The following is a 7149-nucleotide window of genomic DNA, read 5'->3' as shown; positions in this document are numbered from 1 at the left end:
CGAAATACTTCAAATCGAAAATAGACTCCTAATAAAATAAACTCTTTCATTATGTAATCCCTGCATTTCTCTCTAAAGGCACATCCAACTAGGAGATGGCGAGTCGTTTTTCATCACTATAATTGATGGAAGGCCCAATTTATAATTTATTTTATTTTATAATTCCGTACAGTTAAAAAATAAAACTAATTATAATGGCATATATGTAAAACTTTGTCCTATAATTGTATAGCTGTTTTTTCTGATTTTTATGTTGCCCTGTTCTGAATACCTTAAAATTTAAAGAATTTGCTGCAACGCAATTTTGTATATGTTAATTATTTATATATTTTTTTTATCCATGCAGCAAATGCTTTAAAAAACGGGTTTAAAATTACTTTATTGCATTCCAGACGCTTTTAAAGTACTTTTCACTATACATTTTACGGGTAGCTTGAATGTAAAAATTGTCATGAATTCGTTGTATTCCCATTTGCAAAATAATCAACAAATTAATTGTTGTAGGCTAACCCGATCTCATGAAATTCTCATGAATTTTCTGCTTCTATTTGGCGTAATATTTCTATGCAGAAATTGACTTTGGCATGCAAAAGACTGATAAATTCATAATTAACGGCATGGGTTCAGTCGACAGAAATACGGGACACACAGGCCCATGGATGTGGTTTTCTGAAATGGATTAAACAAGAGAAATAAACTTAATGATATAATATACAAATGTTCCACAATAAACATTAAAACACTAAACAGCACCCAATATAAATATAACCATGCTATATTACACTAGTTACCATGGGCGCTTATACTCTAAATGTTCACAAGTGGCGCTATCCGCACATGAATGCAGTACGAGGGCAGGGTAACATGCCTGGACATGTACTAATTGAATGATTGCTACATGCAAACAAGAACCGTGGCATAACGCGCACACACAATGATAAGGTTAATATTCAATAATAACAATGTACAGCATATAAGTATCTCACAACAAGGAATATCTCAGAAATACTCGCGAATGCACTGAATCGAGCAGGCAATACAGGCAGTTTTTGATCAATAAAAACTTAAAAAGAACAGCATTTATTCAAAATTGAAATCTTTTCTAACAATATAAGTCTTTACTATCACTTTTTTTATTTATTTAACACATCCTTGCTGAATTAAAGTATTAAATTCTTTAAAAAAAATTACTGACCCCAAACTTTTGAATGGTTGTGTACTGTTAAAAAATATATTTTTTTAACGTTTTTTTTCATCAAAGAATCCTGAAAAAAGTATAACAGGTTATAAAAAAATTTATTAAGCAGCACAACTGTTTCCAAAATTGAAAATAAATCAGTGTATTAGAAGGATTTCTGAAGGATCATGTGACAACGAAGACTGGAGTAATGGCTGATGAAAATTCAGCTTTGCATCTCAGAAATACATTATATTTTAAAGTACATTAAAACAGAAAATCATTATTTTAAATTGTAATGATACTTCACAATGTTACTATTTTGTTCTGTATTTTGATCAAATAAATGCAGGCTTCATGAGCGTAAGAGATTTCTTTAAAAACATTAAAAATAATGGCAAAGGGCATCTCAGGAACTGCACTCCAGTGGTTTGAGTCTCACCCCTCAGATAGGTCCTTCAAGGTATCTTGGAGAGGTGAGGTGTCCAAGTCGCAATATCTAACTACTGGAGTGCCTTGGCGTTCAGTTCTTGGACCACTTCTCTTCTCTGTCTACATGGCATCACTAGGTTCTGTCATTCAGAAACATGGCTTTTCATATCACTGCTATGCTGATGACACTCAACTCTACCTCTAATTCCATCCTGATGATCCGACGATAGCTGCTCGCATCTCAGCTTGTCTAACAGACATTTCTTGCTGGATGAAGGACCATCACCTTCAACTCAACCATGCCAAGACAGAACTGCTTGTGGTTCCATCAAACCCATCGTTTCATCACAATTTCACCATCCAGTTAGTCACATCAACCATGACTCCTTCAAAAACAGCCAGAAACCTTGGAGTTATGATTGATGATCAGCTGACTTTCTCAGACCACATTGCTAAAACTGCCCGGTCCTGCAGATTTGCTTTATTCAACATCATGAAGATCAGGCCTTTTCTTTCGGAACATGCTTCACAACTCCTCACAAGAATGCGGCAGCAAGATTAATTTTTAATGAGCCGAAAAGAATGCACGTCATGCCTTTGTTTATCAATTTGCACTGGCTACTAATAGATGCTCGCATAAAATTCAAGACATTAATGTTTGCCTACAAAACCACCACTGGCACTGCACCCTTTTACTTAAATTCATTACTTCAGACTTATGTGCCCTCTAGAAGCTTGCGTTCTGCAAGTGAACGTCGCTTTATTGTGCCATCCCAAATAGGCACAAAATCACTTTCACAGACTTTTAAATGAACTGTTCCCTCCTGGTGGAATGACCTGCCCAACTCAATCCAAGCAGTGGATCCAACCATCTTCAAGAATCGGCTAAAAACACATCTCTTCCATCTTTATTTGACCCTCTAACTCTAGAACTCTCTATTCTAATTCTATTCTTTAAAAAAAAACTTGCACTCGATTAATTTACTAACTGCTTGTTTTCTTAAAAAAAACTAGCTTTTCTAATCTTTTTGTATTCTATCTATTTGTTTTCTTTTTATTTATTATACAATTAACAAAAGCAAAAAAGGCCTCTAACACTAGCTTGCTCTATTCTTTTTCTATTCTGTCTGTTTTCTTTTTATTTATTTTATAATTTAAAAAAAACTTGCTATGTGTACTGCCTTAAGCTAACTGAGACTTGTTATAGCACTTGCATATCATTGCTCTCTTGTTGATTTTGATTGCTTCTATTGTCCTCATTTGTAAGTCGCTTTGGATAAAAGCATCTGCTAAATGACTAAATGGAAATGGAAAATAGTAATGTGTCCAAACTTTTGACCAGTACTGTACTTCTGTAGATTAACAGAAAACTGGCTAGCAGAATGTACAAGGAAGAGCATCACAGCTTGAGCTAGCTAGCACACAATACCTTGCCTCATAAATTGTCAATGAAATAGTGCTAACTAGCTTACATTTTTCATATCTGATTTAGTGACTGTATAAACACATTTTGGTATTTGCTAGTTAAATGAGCAATATCACTCTCATACTCGAGCGATACCGGCTCTATATCAGCATGGCTGTGATTAGGCCAGAGGCACGAGGCCGCAGGCCGAATGCTGGAGGCAATCACAGCTGCTGTGATATTGCGATTATACAACAGTTCGACTGAACATGTGTGTAATTAAACAAGAAACAACAGAGTGCCTAATAAAACCCTCTTTTGTGCATAACTACTTCCTTCCGCCACAGATTCAAAGCTCAAGTTGACAGTTAAACATACGTCACTTTTAGAATTCGTATCAAGGGCATGTGCTGCTTCTGTTAGGGTATTAGTGAGAAATAAGGAGGATATTAGTGAGAAATAATGCGGCAAGACGTGCATCCAAATGAGAGAGAGAGACCTCAAAGCTAGACGTTTCTTCTTATATTAACTAACGTACTCTGCTATTAGCTCAGTGAATAATATATATAAAAAAAACATAGACCCGGCTAGAACAAGCGGAGTGATACAAAATTGTGAAAGGGCGTTCCTGTAGCGATACCAGTACATTATCTCATGGTTCTCAACCAATCAGATTTGAGAACCAGAACGAACTGTTCCTGTAGCGATACCAGTACATTATCTCATGGTTCTCAACCAATCAGATTTGAGAACCAGAACGAACTGTTGTATAAAATTGAATACCATACATCAAATATATTTACCCAAGTAATATCAGAACTTACTTTAATGGAAGCCTGGAAAAATTGAATACCATACATCAAATATATTTACCCAAGTAATATCAGAACTTGCTTTAATGGAAGCCTGGAAAATGAGAAGGAATTCCCCCTTTAGGTGACTAGGGGGGATTGTGTGTGGTGGAGGGTCATTTTTTTGGACAGTTTTTTAAAAATCTTCTCACCTAAATGTTTGCTCAGTCAGTGTATTTGTTTTTACACTGGTATAATTTTGTTGCACAATAGCTTACACACAGCACAAGAAAGTTCTAAACATAAATGTATGTAATATTCATGTAATTTACGTGAATATTCACCAAAATTGACATTTTGACATCATTTTGTGTTCAGGATTCAAGAACTTATCTGTGCATGTTATGGAGGAATGCACAGTGCATGTAGGGGATGTGTCCTCAATGGCCCTGCAGTAAGTGTGCTGTGTGCATGTGATTGAGGAATGTGCAGGGTAGGAATTCAACTGAAACTGCATTAAATCTGGTTGTTTTAACCAAGATTATTCTGCAAGATTATTCAGTTTAAGTTTCCTGTTCCTGCAATTTTGCAAATTCCTAGTTTATTTCCATTAGTTCCCATATATTCCCATTAATTCCCATGGAAATTTTCCATGTCTTGAAAATTCTCTGAACTTTGCAACCCTAATTGTATATATAACAAATTATGAATATTTTGTGAGATATTGTTTCACATTTATTCTCATTTTCATCACTCTGTATTTATTTTGGGTAGACAGTCCCTTTTAATCATAACTCACACTTACAACTCAATAGACTGATGATTAAGTTTGTTAGGTAAAGCAAAAATGCCTTCAACAATTCAAGTCTTCATGAATGTGTAAATATATATACAAAATACAATACATACAAGAAAAATAAAGGCCATCATATAAACACTGCAAGTGGAATAAATGGTTGAAGTCTGTTGTTTTCACCAGAATGTCTAGTTGTGCTTTTTTGATTATGCAAAAAATAAAAAAAATAAAAGAGGGAGAGAAAGAGATATACAGTGGTGTGAAAAAGTGTTGGCCCCCTTCCTGATTTCTTATTTTTTTTGCATGTTTGTCACACTTTAATGTTTCAGATCATCAAACAAATTTAAATATTAGTAAAAGATAACAAGTGAACACAACATGCAGTTTTTAAATGAAGGTTTTTATTATTAAGGGAAAACAAAATCCAAAACTACATGGCCCTGTGTGAAAAAGTGTTTGCCCCCTAAACCTAATAACTGGTTGGACCACCCTTAGCAGCAACAACTGCAATCAAGCATTTGCGATAACTTGCAATGAGTCTGTTGCTGCGCTGTGGAGGAATTTTGGTCCACTTATCTACGCAGAATTGTTGTAATTCAGCCACATTGGAGGGTTTTCGAGCATGAACCGCCTTTTTAAGGTCATTTGAACTCAGGTGTGATAAACCACAGTTTTAACAGGGGGGCAAACACTTCTTCACACAGGGCCATGTAGTTTTGGATTTTGTTTTCCCTTAATAATAAAAACCTTCATTTAAAAACGGCATGTTGTGTTCACTTGTGTTATCTTTTACTAATATTTAAATTTGTTTGATGATCTGAAACATTAAAGTGTGACAAACATGCAAAAAATAAGAAATCAGGAAGGGGGCCAACACTTTTTCACACCAATGTATACACGTATGAATTGTTCACAATAAGTAAAGGGCTAATTATGGTTTCTGGATTCAAATAAGAATCCCCCCACCAAATAAGGATTCAATTAAGAATTATATTTCATTTTTACAATTACATAATTTTTGTTGTAGCTTTATTACTTTTGTAGTGAGCTAAACCACTGAACTAGTAAGCAAAAGCTTGCTGGTTCGCAACCACCAGTGTGTCCTTGAGCAAGGCTCTTTACTCCAGGTTGCTCCAGGGGGATTGGGGGTCCCTGTAATAAGAGCATTGTAAGTCACTTTAGATAAAAGCTTCATGACATTATTTCATGATGCTTTTGAAGCTTCTGAAACAGGACAAACTTGACTAAAATCCCATCCTCAGTGTCTTTTTCTAGATGCTCTCACCTAGGGCTGTGACGGTCGCTGTGGCAACCACGTCACCGGACTGGCAATCGGGAGCACCGGCCGAATTCCCGGTGGCCTCCCAAGCAAGCAATTTTGCGTTTAAAAGACGTCTAAATATAGCCTAGACATCTAGGCTAAACCGAGGCTAAATTTGGAAAAAATTTGGAAAATCTAAAAGACGATCGAATCATAGCCCATTTATAGACTAGTCATCAATTAGACAGCTATTAAACGACTACATATATACGTCTAATAGACGGTGAATATGGGTCTAGGCTAAAACAAGGCTGAAGGTGGGCTGTCAGTGAAAATCTAATAAACGTCTAATCATAGCCCAAGAATAGACTAGTCATCAATTAGACGGCTATTAAACAACTACATATATACGTCTAATAGACAACAAAATGGCAATCCATACATACAGCTTTTATTAAGAAAAATAACATTTTTAACAACTTGGACAACTTAAGACAATACAAAATGATAAAAATACAAAAGAATTAATGACAAAATAAAATGTTATAAATACAATACACTTAAATATAAATATTATGATTAAAAATCTGGAGTTTTTAACAACTTAAGATAATAAAAATGAAAAAATAAAATATTTTAACATATTTAAAAGAAAAAAAATCTAATACAAATCAAGAGCATGTTATCACACTTGACATTAAAACATTACAGATAAATTACAACATAAAAAAGATTAACCCTTTTGTTGGTTTACTTTTAACAAATAAAACAACCAACAGTGAACTTAAAGGAAATTATTAATTATTGGTTTTATTTCTTGTTTAAAATGCCTCCCAACTGCATTCCTCAAGTCCAACTCTGTTGCTGCCGGGAAGTTGGTCATCACAGCATCTGCCAAATAAGAAAGAAAGAAAAAAACAATTTTTTACTTTAATTACGCTAATTGTGACAGGGAGTCATTCTCTTTTGCTTGGATGCCTACTAAAAACAAAAACGAGATATATAGTGTATCACCATTCAGTGTGTTAAAAAAGAGAGAAGCTCTCTGGTAAATGTTGTGTGATTTATACACATACCTCTGATGACCCGAGAACAATGCAGTCTTTTCAAATGCCTCTTTCTGCAGCGGACCACCCCCCTTCATGTTGAATTTGGACATGAGGAAATTTTTTTAAAACCCTAAAATATAATACAGATTGAGGTGGTTAACAATTGTGGACAAAGTTTGACATTTCAAAATGACCAGTAAAGGAATTATTTTTTAAATTTCTGATTTGCGTTGTAACT

Source organism: Sinocyclocheilus grahami, unplaced genomic scaffold (genome assembly GCF_001515645.1).
Source record: "Sinocyclocheilus grahami isolate Dianchi unplaced genomic scaffold, SAMN03320097.WGS_v1.1 scaffold152.1, whole genome shotgun sequence".
NCBI classification, from domain to species: Eukaryota; Metazoa; Chordata; class Actinopteri; order Cypriniformes; family Cyprinidae; genus Sinocyclocheilus; species Sinocyclocheilus grahami.
The sequence above is the reverse complement of the archived record's forward strand: the minus strand, read 5'-3'. Positions refer to the sequence as shown.